The sequence below is a fragment of the Capra hircus genome, chromosome 8 (assembly GCF_001704415.2).
Source record: "Capra hircus breed San Clemente chromosome 8, ASM170441v1, whole genome shotgun sequence".
Taxonomy (NCBI): Eukaryota; Metazoa; Chordata; class Mammalia; order Artiodactyla; family Bovidae; genus Capra; species Capra hircus.
In genome coordinates, this window is record NC_030815.1 from 62,406,576 (window position 1) to 62,423,828 (window position 17,253).

Genomic DNA, 17,253 nt, shown 5'->3' on the forward strand with positions numbered 1-17,253 from the left:
CAAGTCCAAAGGCAAGAAAACAAAACAAAAGCAATTACCCAACTCAAAAAGGTCAGGCAGAAAGAAATTCCCTCTTACTGGTAGGAGTTTCAGCCTTTTTGTTGTATATGTATTCAGACCTTCAACTGATTGGATGGGGCCCACCCACCTTAGGGAGGGCCATCTGCTTTACTCAGTCTACCAATTCAGATGTTAATGTCATCTAGAAATACCTTCACAGACATATTCAGAATAATGCTTAGCTAAATGTTTGGGCAGTCTGTGACCCTGTCAAGTTGATGCATAAAATTAATCATCACATGTCCACTTGTGGTCAACTTGGCACCCATACACATCTTTTTAAACCAAACTTATCTCCATATAGGACAATAATAAGGTCATAATTCTGCCTAATGTGATACAATTATCCTGGGTACCTGCCAGAAGAAGTAAAGTCCTTGAGTAATGTTTACTTTTCTCCTTGATAGCCTGAAACTTAATACTATGATATAAAATTAACAATACTTAAATGCCACCATATAAAATCAGTACATTCTTTGTTATATATTAAGAGAATAATAGAGGGAAGAAAACAAAGATATTTACTTAATGCATACACACATGCATAGACTCACACATACACAAGCGTTCATAAAAATACAGAGGAAATACTCATAACAATATTGTCCTCATTTGTCTAACTGGTCACATGGTCATAGCTGGTATTTATAACTGCCTTCTTCTGCTACCCATTCTCTGCTCCCTTTGCCTTCAGCAAGCACCTTAGCTGGCTGTGAGTCTTTGCCTGGTGGAGTGAATCTACTCCTGAAGGGCCTGGACCATTAGTAGTCCTGCCTGGATTGAGTTACTATAGTTTTCCATTGACTTTAATTCCTGGGCCTTGTAATACTGAGAAAGCCCTATAGGAATACAAGGAATCCCTTGTATTTCAGGGGGATGCCCTTCTTTACCACCCTTCTGGAGCAGCAGCCTAATTTTACCCTCGGTAATCAACACACATCACCCCAGCCAGTACAGAAATTCCCTTTCTGCCTATTCATTCAGAGGCATAAGAAGCCCCCAAAGTGGCAGTTTTAACTTCCAATGCAATGGAATCTTTGCTGTGTCTCCTAGTAGAAGTATTCCTCTCCTTGGAACTAAGACCTTGAGGCCAGCAGAGCATAAGGTCACAGGAACAGGAAGCAAAACTTTTGCCAGTGGGTCACTAGGGGTACCAGTTGTGATAGTGAGTGGGTCGTTGTTTTTTAGTCTCAGTCGTGTCTGACTCTTTGCGACCCCGTGAGCTACAGCATGCCAGGCTTCCCTGTGCTTCACCACCTCCTGGAGCTTGCTCAAACTCATGTCCATTGAGTCAATGATGCCATCCAGCCATCTCATCCTCTGTCATCCCCTTCTCCTCCTGCCTTCAATCTTTCCCAGCATCAGTGTCCTTTCAAATGAGTTGGCTCTTCACATCAGGTGGCCAAAGTATCAGAGCTTCAGCTTCAGCATCAGTCCTTCTGATGAATAATTAGGATGATCTTCTTGCAGTCCAAGGTACTCTCAAGAGTCTTCTCCAACACCACAGTTAAAAAGCACCGATTCTTCAGCGTTCAGCCTTCTTTATGGTCCAACTCTCACATCCATACATGACTACTGGAAAAACCATAGCTTTAACTAGATGGACCTTTGTTGGCAAAATAATGTCTCTGCTTTTTAATATGCTGTCTAGTTTTGTCATAGCTTTTCTTCCAAGGAACAAGCATCTTTTAATTTCATGGCTATAGTCACCATCTTCAGTGATTTTGAAGCCCAAGAAAATAGTCTGTCACTGTTTCCATTGTTTCCTCATCTATTTGCCATGCAGTGATGGGACCAGATGCCATGATCTTCATTTTTTGAATGTTGAGTTTTAAGCCAGCTTTTTCACTCTTCTCTTTCACATTCATCAAGAGGCTCTTTAGTTCTTCACTTTCTGCCATAAGGGTGGTGTCATCTACATATCTGAGGTTATTGATATTTCTCCCAGCTTGTGCTTCATCCATCTTGGCATTTCACATGATGTACTCTGCATAGAAGTTAAATAAACAGGGTGACAATATACAGCCTTGATGTACTCCTTTCCCAGTTTGGAACCAGTCCATTGTTCCATGTCTGGTTCTGACTGTTGCTTCTTGACCTGCATACAGGTTTCTTAGGAGGCAGGTAAAGTGGTCTGGTATTCCCATCTCTAAGAATTTTCTAGTCTGTTGTGATCCACACAGTCAAAGTCTTTGGTGTAGTCAGTGAAGCAGAAGTAGATGTTTTTCTGAAATTCTCTTGCTTTTTCTATGATCCAGAGGATGTTGGCAATTTCTGGATCCCTGTGCCGACCCTTGACTCCTGGACCCGTGAGTCCTGGTCATGAAGAAGCAGCACCACATACTGGACACTGAATCAGAGCATGTTCAGACTCAGAGCGACCCTTGCCCCAGCCCTGCAGGGTTTCACCACCTGGCCACACTGTAACTGAGTTTTCAAAAGCCCTATCCACCATTCCGTCAAGCCAGCTGCTTCAGGAGGGTAGGGAATGTCTGTGATGGAATGACTTAACTGAGAAGTAAAGGGCTTCCCTGGTGGCTCAGATGGTTAAGAATCTGCATGCAACATGGGAGACATGGCTTCGACCCCCGGTTTGGGAAGATAACCTGGAGAAGGGCATGGCAACCCACTCTGATATTCTTGCCTGGAGTATTCCATGGATAGAGGAGCCTGGCAGGCTGTAGTCCATGGGGTTGCAGAGAGTCAGACACAACTAAACAAATAATATACAAAGATCTACTTCCACTGGTTTGATGTCTTTATCTTTGCGTTTCATAAGTAGTACATATAAATGTGTTTAAGCTCAGAATTTGCCTCTGCAGCCAGGTTATGGCATCCCAAGACAGGAAGCTCACTGGTCACATCTGTGGTTTGGCCAGTCACCACAGAGCTGTGACAGAACCAAGGGAGGGACTCCAAGGTGGCCTGCTATACTATCATTGTATCTGTATATCCTTGGCACCCTGGCCGATGACCAGTTCAGAGAAGGTACAGAATGAATATTACTGAATTAAGTAAATTTTCCATTTGATATATTTTTATTAAAAATGGGATATTTCATGTCTTTTTTTAAAAAGCTATCAGTCTTCAAACCTAGTTTAACAGTGATCCATACAGTAAATACTATTGTACCATTTCACTAACCCTCCAGTAACCACAGCTCGTGTACAGGGAGTGTAGGTTAGCAGAGAAGATGCAAGACAAGAGGTTAGATGTTCCAGGGGCAACCCTGGCTGTGTCTCTCACATTCCCATCACCTTGAGCCAGTTGCTGTCCTTCAGACCTTATTGTCCCAGTCCATGGAATGATGGAGCCTCATTGGCCCCATTCAGGACTAAGTTTCCATGAGCTTATAAACTGGTCCTACCTCCAGATTTGATTAAATGTCGTCTTTAAGATAACCCAGAATCCTTGTCTAGGGGTCCTGGGTTTTAGGCCCCACAGAGTGACAAACCCCTCCAGGAATGTATCCTCTGCCCACAACCCCTTGCCCACACCTACACCCAACCAGGAGGAGATGGTCCCCGAGGCGAGGCCACTGGAGTTGACCTCAGGTGCTCAGTCCAGAGGGGAGTGGGCACAATAAGCCACACCCCAAGTGGGAGCACACAAGGAGCTCAGGGAAAGGATGAATTCTTTCGGTAGGAGGCTTTACAGAGCAGGTGATACTGAAACTGGGCCCTGGATTCTTCTAAGCCATGAATAAAAACAATTGTATGTTGAGTGAAGGCCATAAGCAGAGGCTCAGGCACAGAGAGCAGTCGGTGGTGGGGAGTGTAGGTGGGGTTCCGGTGGAGGGCTAGCTGAGCCTGGAAGGGGGCTAGACATGGGGGGAGAGGGAGGTGTAAGGCAGGCTAAAGACTGTGGACTTCTCTCAGCAGCCCAGGGAGTTCTGAGGACAGAGTGGGTGGGTTTGCTGACAGAGATCTTCCCTAAAGATAAGCAAGGGCCCTGCCCTTCTCTGCAACCCTTCCACTATCTTGAAGAATCTTTGCTGCTCCCAGGGTGAAGCACAGATTCCCCAAGAAGCCCCCAAAGCCTTCTGCCTCTGGCTTTCTAGGCTGTTGGAATTGCCCTGAGTCCCTGGATGGAAATGAGTTAGGATTAGGCTGTGGCTGCAAATTGGATGCATGATGACAAGGTTCAGAGCCAGACATCAGACCTTGGACTAGGCAGATAGAGGAACCCTCTCAGAGTAGAGCCCCTGAGAACTGTTTGAGCCTCAGCTTGGAGCTCCATTTTCCAAACTGGCAAATGGCCCCACTCCTAATATCAAAGTATCTGGCCCCAGAAGCAAATTCCCAGGGCCTCTGTGCCCTTACACACCTGAGCCCTTCTTGCAAGTGGTTAACAGGAAGGTATGCCTGTGAACACAGGCGGGACGGAGAGCCTGGGGCACAGAGAGCTGACTGTCTCGCCCCGTATCACAGGACCAGGGCGTGGAGACTCAGGTTTCAAGCAGGCCCCAAAGTGTGCCACCTCCCCCTATGGCAGGAGGAAGGTTCAAATACACTTGAATTTTGGAGTAGGGTTGGCAATCTGAGACCTGGGATCCTCATACCATTGTGGTTTCAAGTGGACATTTTCAAAGACCGCTTTCTCTCTAAGTTCAAGAAAAAGAGAAGAGAAATCAGAGCAAGGATAGGAGATAACCAAGACCAGTGGGGTTTTTGTCTCCACCTCACAATTGGCCCTTCACTGAGGTGCCTCTGTTACCTGATTTGCAAGTCAGGATGGGAGCTTTGAAAAGGTCTAGTGGGGCTCCACTCCTGCTGAGAGCACAAACATTCCAGCTTGAGTTTCACCTGACCTCCACCCATGTTCTGAAATCACAGCACGGGGAGAGGCCAAAGGTATGCAGACCTCAAGAGGCCTCTGGGCCAGTGGCCTGGAGGGGACGCAGAGACCAGCGGGTGTCTAGCCCTCCAACTCACAGAGCAGAACCCGAGCCCAGAGAGAGGAGGGAACTTGCACTGGTCACACGTCTGGGCCCACTGTCCTCTCTCTTATATGCTCTACCCCTCCTGTTTTAATTTTAGTTCAACAAGCGCTTAGAGGGCACTTTTTATATGCAGACACTGTTCTTGCATTTTGAAAATATTAATTCATTCAACTGTCATCTTAATCCTGCGGTACAGGCATTGTTGTCATCCCATTTTGCAGATGAGAAAACTGAGAGGTCAAGTAACTTGTCCAAGAAACTGCAGTGAGGCGGTGGCAGAACCATGACACAGCTCTGAGCCCACTCTTAGCCCTGACACTAAAAGGCTTCACTGGAGTCCTCAGGAAGAGAGCTTGAGCCATGCATGTGCTCTGGCTTTATAGCTGGGAAGGGTACTGTATGAAAGACTGTCCCCTTTTCCTCCTAGAAACAACCTGAGATGCAGAGATCCTTAATCCTGACTCTGCTCCCAACTTAGGCAAGTGCTTCTCCCTCTCTGGGTCTCAGTTTCCCAGTCTGAAAAATGGACACAGTTGGCCTAGATGCCCTCTGACACCTCCTCCAGCTCTAAGCATCTCTGATTTTATGCACAGTTCTTCACAGTCTTTTGACCTGAATTCAGTTAACAGGTAGTGTTGGAGGGGGTTAGGTTTGCAGTGATGCAATTGTTAAGCCTCAGTGTCATGTGACACAGTAGAGTACCGAGAATTGGAAAGCTGCTTTGTTTGCAGCAGAAGATTCCAAACTTGTGCACAGTTAAAAAAAAAAAAAAAAAGAAGAGGAAGAAGAAGAAGTCCTCAAAACTTTCTTAGTCTGCAGCCTGGAAAAACTCGAGCTTATCATAAGATTGTTGCACTTGGACTCCCACGGGAGAGGAATGCTCCATGTGCTAAAAGTATCCGCTGTTGACTGATTCCCAAAGAGGACCTGCCCTTTCTTGTCTCTGTGGAGTTAAGTGGATGCCGCTCTGAAGCTGAGCCAGCTGCTCGGCCGTACCAGACGGTGGGGAAAATGGGCAATGTATAGCGATGTTTGAGAATGACAGGTCACACCATGACTTGAGCAGGGTACAGTGTATGAGTTCTTAAAGCATCAATAGATAGTCAACATTTACTATGACAGAGCCCTGCATGGATTATCTTCTTTAGTCTTCCGAAAGTTTTGGTTATCAGCCCCATTTTCCTGGTGGCTCACACAGTAAAGAAACTGCCTGCAATATAGGAGACCCAGGTTCAATCCCTGGGTCAGGAAGGTCCCTGGAGGAGGACATGGCAACTCACTCCAGTATTCTTGCTGGGAAATTCCATGGACAGAGGAGCCTGACAGGCTACAGTCCATGGGGTCGCAAAGAGTTGGACACAACTGAATGACTAACACACACACACCCATTTTAAAGACGGGGAAACTGAGGCTTGGAGCAATGAAGTAGATTGCCCAGGAATTGGGACTCCAGCCCAAACAGTCAGACACAGTAGCCTGTGCTGTTAACTACCACCTCCAGTGAAGGCATGTGGGATGAGCCTGGAAGGCAAATTGGAGAACAAAGTTGGGAATTACCAGCAAATTATTTTTTCTAATTCAGTTTCTTTTGAAGTTGTTACATTATTTTCACATAAATACAAATCTTAAAAAAAGAAAAAAAAAAAAAAACAAAAACTACCAGCCTAAAAAATTTAACTATACATGTTACTTGTTAATGAGGCTTGAGGAAAAGGAGTAATATTTTTTAGTGTCTCAGTAAGAGGATCAAAATATTTGCATGAAAGAAGGCAGAGATAATCCCACACTTACAAAGAAATTGGATCCTTCAAATTGATTCTGAAGTCTGCAGTTGGGAATCTGTGACACATTATAAAAACAACAGTAGAAAACAACAGGCCCCTGCCAGCAACAATAATTTTAACACTACAACGATTCTCTGTTGAGATCATCTTACGTGTCAGGTGCTGGCCTGTGTTTTATGGGCCTTTTCTCATAAAATCTCCATGAGGATTCTGTGAGATTGATCCTTGCAGGTTGGGGTTAAAACCACTCTAAGAAAAGGAAACGGATGCCTGAAATCACACAGCCGGTAGGCGACAGACCTGCCTCCCCCAGCCCATAATGTGTTAAGAATTCTGGGACCATGAATTGCAGGGAGAAATGATGGAGGAGAAAACCTCTAGAACTGTAGGATCTCAGAATTAGAGGGACCCTTAGAGATGATCTAAGCCCCACCTCAATCCCTGCCTGTACGAACACAGCACGGGTAAAAGAAACCCTGGTTTACAGAGCTTCTCCTGCACACACATGTCATTCACCTGGTGCTTTCTGTGTCTCATCAAATCTCCTGAGGTTAGGAGGAGTATTGCCACTTTGGTGATGAGAAATCAGTATAACAACAGCAGCCTGAAACCCAGGGAAGGGAAGGGACTTGTTCAGGGTCACACTGCAAATCAGCCACTGCACCGGGACAGAATCCTGGGACTTCTGATCACACTGCATGACTTCCAACCACAGTCCACAAAATCATAAACCCTCCCTATTTGTGACCCGCATCCTATCCCATAAACCAGAAGACACTCTTGGCCATGCAGGAAGCAGCCATGTCTGGTCCACAGGGCTGTGGTTCTCCCTTGTAACACAAGCCGGCAGATTCACAAGCCCAGGACAGAAGTAAACAGTTGAAATGGAAAGAAAGAAATCTCTGCTCTAAAAATAGGCACACATCCTTAGAAACACTGCCGGCCGTGCACGGAGCCAAGGGTGGGCCTGGCGGGGTCAGGGCGAGTGAGGCCAGGTGTCGGTGTGTCCCCAGCCCACCCTCGGTCTTCTGGCACCCTGACCACCTCCCCACCCCGCTCTGCACCCCGCCACCTTCCTCCAGGTAGGCCTCCAGAATCCCCTTCTCCTCGCTTCTGCTTCTGGGTGACTTCTTGGATCCGGAACCCTTTATTCTCAAGTCAGAATCCTCCCATTTCTCAAGGCCCAACCTCTCCACCCCTCCCTTGGGAACCCTTCTGACCCTCCCCCTCTAAGCTCCCAGTGAAGCACCTGCCCCACCAAAGAGGGCCCCACTGAGCCATTTCCCTTTTCATTTTGATGTTTTTAATAGAAAATATGTTAAACATATAGTAGGGTACAGAATACGCCTGTGTTCCCATTATCCAAATTTAACAAATATAAAAATGTTGCTCTTTTTGATTCAGATTCCCCTTAAAGAAAAGTCATGGTAAAGTTTTAACCCTGCCTTCCCACTCCCCCAGTTTCTTCCCCATCTCTCTCACTCCCTCACTTTCTACTCAAGAGGCAGCAGACAAGCCCCCACAACATCAGGTAGGTAATATAATGAAGGAAGGAAGCTGGGCCAGTTTTCTCGAGGCACATGGCCATCTTGGGTCATTTCTTACTTTTCTGCTCTTGAAAAGAGAGATGGACGTAAGAAAGTTTTCATTTACCACTTCACCCTCAAGGAATAAAAGCAACAACAGAGCCAATGACTTAACTGTTTGTTGACCTCTGTGTCAGAGACAGTAGGGAGTGGTGGGGACTGAGGCAGACGGGAGAGTTTGCGTTTGGCTAGAGGGCCCCTGCTATTCCAGTCCACCAGAGGCTCTCCAGTACGGTCCCATCATCTAAGTTTGCAAGAAAGGCTGGACATCTGAATTTTTATGTGCAAGTTTCCTATCTGAAAGTGTTGGCCAGCTCATTCAAACATACAGACAAAAGCAACCAAGTTTTGGCGTTTGATTGGACTTTAGACCTCCCAGTTTCCAATTTTGGCTGTTCACATGACAGATGGAAGAGTACCTAGCCCAGGGTCTGGAACATAATAGGTGCTTAATACATGTTTACTGAACATGCATATATGACTTGCCCACTGGAATCTAGGGTTTTTGCAATTTAGAGCCACGTTGTACCACCACAGACACAGAGCAGCCAGATACAGTTGTACAAGTTGTGCACTGCGTAGCTCCAGGAACCTCTGTTCATACAAACCAGAGAACACATAGCGCCCTCGGAGCTGTGCAGCGCACAGTCTGCGCAGTGAGATGCTGCTGCGCTCACAGGGCTTCCCCATAATGCGGTGTCTTTTCAGTTGAATGGAAGTGAACAGTTATGCCCTGTGGTGACAAAACTGATTGCCATAATCTGCTTCTAATATAGAGTTCAAGCCTTTATTCTGAAGTTTCAAAAGATGCTTTTTGACCATTTTACAGAAAGGGGATTCAAGGTCCAAGAGCACCAGTGCCCTGTGTGTGGCCTCAAAGCCCTGGGATGAGAACCCAGGTTGTCAGTTAGAATGCAGTTTGTCTATAAGTAATAGAGATTCAAAATAACATAACTGAAGCAGTGGTAGCTCAGTCAGTAAAGAATTTGCTTGCATTGCAGGAGACCTGGATTTGACCCCTGGGTCTGGAATATCCCCTGGAGAAGGAAATGGCAACCCACTCCAGTATTCTTGCCTGGAAAATCCTATGGACAGAGGAGCCTGGTAGGCTACAACCCATGGGCTTGCAAAAGTTGGACACAACTTAAGAGACTAAACCACCACCAAGCAGTGTTTTATTCATCTCTCAAGTAAGTCCAGAGGTGGGAAGTCTAGGCCAGATACAGAGCTTAGCTCCCCAGATTTCCCAGAGTCCCAAGGATCATTCAGCTCATCTTCCTTCCATTGATAAGGTGTAGCCCCCATTCTCATGGTCCAAAGTGGTGGCCATAATCACTGCAGTCCAGACATTAGAATAGAGGGAAAGGGTGGGAGGTGGGGAGAAAAGGAAAAAAGGCCATTTTTCAAGTATCTTTTAAGGAAAGTTACTGGAAATCGCCACTGGACATTCTCATACTGTGACTCAACCTAGCCACAAGGGAGCCTGGGAAATGTAGTCTTTTACCGTGGTGGCCATTGTACAGCCAAGCGTGAAGTGCTTTTATTACTAGAGAGGGGAGACATGATATTGGGGACTATTTGAAGTCTGTCGCTCTGAGTTTGCCAGTTTTATGGCCTGATGTTCTGCTCTGCCAAAAGTTCCGAGGGGGAGATGGAGGAGCTGATAGGAATTTAACCAAATCCAGATCCCTGAAGGAAACATTACAAAGGTCTTACTCTCTAGTTCGGCATTTCCCAAAATCTCCATCAGTAAATTCTGGCCCCATGGTGGGCACCCCAACTCTAGCACCTTTCATAATGTTTCCCCTTCCCCAGAGCTGCATGGGGCAGCAGTTGGGTAGACCAGCAAACATCTCAGGGTAGCAGGTGTGATGCTGATCTGAAGGGCGTCTAAGAAATACCATCTTTTCCCTGCTGGAGCATCAGTGCTGTGTGATTCTGGACAATTCAAAACACATTAGCACCTATTACTTGGGATTGGGGATTCAGAGAAGACTAGGATATATCTCAGCTGGCCTTCGAGGGGCATTTAGTCTCTTTGGGGAGAGGGATATGGCATAAATGTGCTCCAAGACAAATTAGAAGGAGTATTATATAAGAACTGGCAAGATGCCTCCGGGTAGTTGGAAAGAGAATCACCAGATCGGTGTGGGGAGCACTGCAAAGGCTGGACACGGTGCCCGAGAGAAGGGCTTTGAGGGATGAATGCAGTGGGGGAGGAGGGGTGGAATTCCAGGCAGAGGGCATAGCTTGAGTGATGCCCTGGCAGGGTGATGGTGTGGGGCGAGGCTGCGGAATGCGGAGCAGCCTGGAGTGGCTGGAACATGGAATACTTAAAGCGAGAAGATGGGGAGGCTGGAGTTTGTTGAGGTCAAATCAGGAAAAAGCTTTCCATGCCAGGCTGATGAATTTGATAATGATTCTGTGGGTTAGTGGAGGTGCTGAGTATCTGTGACTGTGCTGGGGAGTGAGCTGGTCAGCCACACAAGTGGGTGCAGTACACAAGCCAGCCAGGTCAGGTACACAAGCCAGCCTGAGGCTACCCTGATGCTCTCAGCAGGAAATACCATGGCTTGAACTAGGCTGGTGCCTGCGGGACAAAGATGATTCTGAACCCTGTAGCCTCAGCCTCCTTCCCCTGACAAGTCAGGCACTCTCATTCTGCCAAGCCTCTGTGCTGTGCTTTCTGTCCCCTGGTAACCTCCCTCTTCTCTCTCCTCTTCACCTGGCTGTTTCCTGCCTGTGCCCTGGGACTCATTCAGCTCAGGAACCACCTCCTGCAGGAAGCCCCAGGTGAAGGAAGCTGCTCACACTTGTGTGTGTCTCGCCATCTGAGAGCCCCTGTGGAGTGTGATCGCTCATTCATTGTCTCAGGATGCCCAGTGTCCCCCCAACAGCAGGGAAATGGAACATCTTCCTTGAACGTGAGGCAGAAAAGGAGGATAAGGAGAACACCAGGAGGGACAGGTTTGGCCCTGCCTTGTGTCATGAGATACGCTGTGAAGAATCAGGTTGTACATATGCTGAACCACCAGTCTGAAGACAGCCATACTGATCCTTGAGATACTAGTTATGTACATGTCACCTATATATCAGCTCAGCCTTCCTGGATGTGTGACTAACGAGGTGTGTGACTTTGGGCAAGTGACTTCAGTTTCCCATGCCTCAGTTTACCCAACTGGAGATGAGAGAGTTGGCTCAGGGGCTCTCTTCCAGGCTTTGCAGCTCTGAGCTGCCAACCTGAGATCCTTTTAACACATTGAGTGTGTGTGTGCGTGTGCATGCACGCGCATATGTGTTGCCTGTGTGTGTATGCATGGGGCACATGTACTCTGCTAACCAACCTGCAGTGGCTGTAGCCGAGATGGCTCCTCATGTAGCCCCAACTATCTATAGCAGTGATAATTGTGCAGATACTTAATATTTGGCCTTTACTGCACCTGTTCACAGGGTGTTAGAGCTCCTAACAGTGCAGTTGAGGATTTGTCAAAGTTTCCATCATCCTTTGGGCAGCTGTATTCCAGAGCTTGGGTGAGAAAACTAAATAAAGATACTAACCTATCAAGCTGTACATCCAGCTTTGAAATTTACAACATTTAAAAGAAAATCGCCATTTAAAAAACTACAACTAGGAAAGTACAGGAAGAGATTGCTTAGTTTTACCTCTTATGATTATTAAAAACAATTTTTTAAACCTCTGGATTAAAAAAAAAAAAGATGTATCTGCCTCTTTCTTCCTCTAGCCCAGAGCCTGAAATGAGCAAGATATTCAGCAAACATTTGAGGGATAAATGAATGAGTATCTTAACTTCCTCTGTCTGGAATTTCAGTCTCATAGGAACTCAGATCAGACATGGCAAAATGGCAACCTGTGGGCTAAGACTGGCCTCCAGCTGTGTTTTATTTGGTCTGAACATTGTTTTTAAAATATTTGGATCATGTGTCAATATTTAAAAATCAAGAGCTTTCACATAAAGATCAGCAGATCTAATAACACCACCCACGGCAATTCTTAGCTAGAGCTGGGTAATGTGGAGGCATTGAAATCCCCAGTGTGCCACAGTCCTCCTCGCTCCCAAGTGTAAAACAGCTATAATTTTATATTTTGGCTAGATCAGAGAGTACCTAGAAATTCTCCCTCCTTAAAACCAACACTAGGGACTGCCCTGGCAGTCCAGTGGTTAAGATGCTCTGTTTTCAATTCAAGGGATGCAGGTTTGACCCTTGGTCCGGGAGCTAAGATCCCACATGCCACATGGCTTGGCCAAATTAAAAACAAAACAAAACAAAACAACACCACCAACTTTCCTGTTTGGAGATAACAGAGACATCACCCATACATTACCCACTGCCCTCCTCACATGAGTAAATTTCTAATTGTAAGTAAGGACCTTGCAGGCATGCTCAGAGTCGTATACCCCAACGCTATCTCCCAAAGCCAATCTCACCCTAATCCACTGGCCTTCGGAGTGAAGATGTGTGTACGTGTGATGTGTGCATGTAGATACGGATTGCCTCATGCAGAAGTGACATCTGTCCTGGAGAAGCAGACAGCTGCCTCCCTTTGAACTAACTGTAAAGAAAGCACATGCCCAGCAAGTTTACGCTGTGCAGACGTTAAGATTAGGAAAACGAGACTTAAGTGCCTTAAAGGGTTAGATGCTTCCACTTACCCGCAGGCACCATGGACGCATATGACTTTTACAGCAATGTAGAGGCTAGTTATCAACTATTCTTTGCTATTCAGTAAAGTGGACCCCACTTTAGCATCTTGATTAACTTTAAAAGCTAAAATAATTCATTGTTTTGCATACATGCTGTAATTGAGACTTTTCTCTCCTTTTAGCCTGCTTTCCCTGTTTACTCAGTTACTCCAGATTACGGCGTCCCTGGTCGGGCCCTGGCCCTGTGTCTTAGCACACTACCTGGCTTTGTAATACTCACCCTATAAGTGTTTGTGAAATGAGGAAGGAATTTAAGAAAAGATACATTTCTACACAAACATGTTTAGCAAATATTCTCCTGGTTAAAGGTGATGACAAAATGTTGTGGAAACTCTTTCTTTACCAATTAAATGGCTGGGTCTGAGAGTCAGTTTTAGGTTCTAATAGTTATAAGAGATCTAAGGCAATATTTTCTAACCCATATAACGCCTCCATGACTAGTTTACATAATGTGGCTCCTCACTCTTTAAAACAAAACGCCACGTTAAATCTGGCCAGCTCTAGCCTGCCCAGTCTCAGCATCATTTTTGGCCACTGACACACAAAGAGCCTGTGTTCTTAGCATTCTATGGGCACTTAATGTATTGCATTGGCCATTTCTGTAATTTTTCCTTCAGTAACATTAAAAAAAAACACCTTTTTTGAAATATAATTCTCATGCCATAAAATTCACTGATTTACAGTATACAATTCAGTGTTTCTTAGTATATTCACAGAGATATACAACAATCATCATAGTCAATTTTAGAACATTTTCATCAACCCATTCCAGTACTCTTGCCTGGCAAATCCCATGGACGGAGGAGCCTGGTAGGCTACAGTTCATGGGGTCGCTGGGAGTCCGACACGACTGAGCGACATCACTTTCACTTTCATGCATTGGAGAAGGAAATGGCAACCCACTCCAGTGTTCTTGCCTGGAGAATCCTAGGGACGGGGGAGCCTGGTGGGCTGCCATTTATGGGGTCGCACAGAGTCGGACATGACTGAAGCGACTTAGCATCACCTCAGAAAGAATCCTGTTCCTGATAGCTGTCATTTTGCATTTCTCACCATCCTCCTCAGCTCTGGGGCTTCCTTGATAGCTCAGGTGGTAAAGAATCCGCTTGCAATGCAGGAGACCCTTGCAATGCAGGTTTGATTCCTGGATCGGGAAGATCTGCTAGAGGAGGGATAGGCTACCCACTCCAGTATTCTTGAGCTTCTCTTGTGGCTCAGCTGGTAAAGAATCTGCCTGCAGTGTGGGAGACCTGGGTTCCATCCCTGGAGAAGGAAAAGGCTACCCACTCTAGTATTCTAGCCTGGAGAATGCTATGGACTGTATAGTTCATAGGGTTGCAAAGAGTTGGACATGACTGAACAACATTCACTTTACTTCCTGCTCTCTAGGCAACCATTAATCTACTGTCTGTCTCTATAGATTTGATGTTCTGGACAGTGTGTATTAGTGGAGTCAGACATCATGTAGTCCTTTGTTACTACTGGCTTCTTTCACTAAGTATGATGTTTTCAAGGTTTCACCTATGATGTAGCATGCACCAGCACTTCGTTTCTCTTTATTGCAAAACAGTATTCTGTTGTAGGGATATACCACATTTTCTTTATCCACTCATCGATAGAGATTTGAGTTGTTTCTGCTTCGGGGCTATTATAACTAAGGTTACTATGAACATTCATGTATAAGTTTTTGTGTGAACCTATTCTTTTATTTCTCTTGGGTTTACCTACAAGTGGAATTGCTATCTCATAACGATAACTCTGTTTTTAATCTGTTGAGAAACTACCAGACTGTTTTCCAAAGGGGATACACTTTTTACATTTCCCTTCATTGGAAGGACTGATGCTAAAGCTGAAACTCCAATACTTTGGCCACCTCATGCGAAGAGTTGACTCATTGGAAAAGACTCTGATGCTGGGAGGGATTGGGGGCAGGAGGAGAAGGGGACGACAGAGGATGAGATGGCTGGATGGCATCACCAACTTGATAGACATGAATTTGAGTGAACTCTGGGAGTTGGTGATGGACAGGGAGGCCTGGAGTGCTGCGATTCATGGGGTCACAAAGAGTCGGACACAACTGAGTGACTGAACTGAACCACAGTGTATGGATGTTTCAATGTCTTCACAGTCTCACCAACACTTGTTTCTACCCATCTTTTTTATGGGCAAAAGGGTGTGAAGTGTAATAGCTCATTCTGGGTTTGATTTGTGTTTTCTTGTTAGTTAATGATGTTGAGAAGTTTTTCATGTGCTTATTTTTTATATCTTCTTTGAAGAAATGTCTATTCAAATCTGTTGCCCACTTTTAAATTCTGTTATTTGTCTTATATTTTAAGTTAAGAGGTCTTATGTATTCTGCATACTAGATCATTCTCAGATATATGATTTGTAATAACTTTCTACCAAACGGTGGATTGTCTTTTTACTTCTTAGTTTCCTTTGAAGCACAAACGTGTTCAATTTTGGTGAAGTCAAATTTATTTTTTCTTTTGTTGCTTTTTGTTTCAGAATCATATCTAAGAAACCATTGCTTAATCCAGGTCACAGAGATTTATGCCTGTTTTCTTTCAAAAGTTTTATAGTTTTAGCTCTTACATTTAGGTCTTTTATTTATTTTGAGTTAATTCTTGTATATCAGGTGAATTCACATGCTGTTTTTTCTATCATATGCTGTTTTTGAAAACAAGTTAAAATGATAAATAATCAAGAGTTTAAAAATATGCAACTGGCTATGGTTTTAGTTGAAAATCATGTTATATTTCACTAAACGTACCATTTAATGGAATGAAAATAAACTCCTAACAAGGATAATGCTCCCAGTATTTACTTTAAAGATTCAATAAGCAGAGAATTGTTAGAAAAAGCCTGTTATGTTTTTGTTTTTTAAAAATCAACTGCTTTCAATGAAGATAAATAAAACTACATTTTAACATGCCACATAAGTAATATTTTTAAAACACATGAAAAGCATCTTTACTCCCGTATTGTAATGAGATGGGTTTCAGGTTTAACACAGTGGTTCTTAATCAGGGGTGACTTTGCCCCCCACAGGGGACATCTGGGGATGTGTGGAGATATTTTGGTGGTCACAACCTGGAGACGTGCTAGCGGCATGTAAGGCAGAGGACAGAGATGCTGCTAAACAGCAAGGATGCACAGAACGGCTCCCCTGACAAGGAACCATCCAGCCCCAAATCTCTCCTGTGCCAAGGTTGAAAACCCTACTTTTCCCATCCCAGTTTTATTGAGATGTAATTGACATACAGCAGTATAGAAGTTTAAGGTGGACAGCATAATGACTTGACTTACATACATCATGAAACAATGACCACAAGTTTAGTGAACATTCATTATCTCGTGTAGACACCAAAAACCAAAATTTTGAAAAAACTCGACTTCAAATCACTGGCCTCTATCAGATATATTAAAAAAGAGATATAAGTTTGCAAACCCCTTTCCCCTCAGTTACAACCTCGTGGGTTTTTACCACCACAATACTGATCCTTTTGGAGGCTAGAATGCACCCCAGCACCTCACCACCATCAAAATCCTTCATGGTAACAGGAATCTGTCAGGTCTTCCCTTGTGGGGATCATTGGGAACCACTTGCTTCACATGCTTAATTCATTTTATAGTTGCATATATTCATTTTTTGAATTCTAAGACATATTTGGATAACACATCCCATGTCCAGCCTACATATCTGGGTAGCCTACCTCCTGGCAAAATGTATTTTATCTGATCATAGAGCAGCAACAATAATCAGCGGTAATTTGTGCGCTCACTGTGTCAGGCACTGTGTGCTGAGCACTCTTCTGCATTATCTGATTGAGTGTTCTCAACAGTTCTGAGAGAGTGGCTATCATTCATGTTTTACAACTGTGGAAATGGAGGAACAAAGAGGTTAGTTGGCTTGCCCAAGATCACAGTGCTGAAGATATCATTACTCCAAGTGAGGGCTTACGTCTGGGGTGGGGTCAACTGTGAGGTGCCAGCATGTCACAAAGAATTTGGTTGCTCATCACGGGTAATCACAGATGGACGTTTGCAGGACAGGTAGGCTGTCCCCTCAGCTGAGCTATAGTAGATGTAGTTACTCTGAGTGGACACACGCAGGTAGCCACAGGAAGTCTTATCTCGCCTGGGACATGGCTCAT

At 44.9% G+C, this 17,253-nt stretch overlaps 1 protein-coding gene across 4 annotated transcripts in view; it reads left to right on the plus strand.

Annotated features, from left to right (window-relative positions):
* TMOD1 (tropomodulin 1) overlaps window positions 1-17,253 on the plus strand; it is an 88,982-nt gene that overhangs the window by 21,837 nt on the left and 49,892 nt on the right. The window lies entirely within an intron of this gene.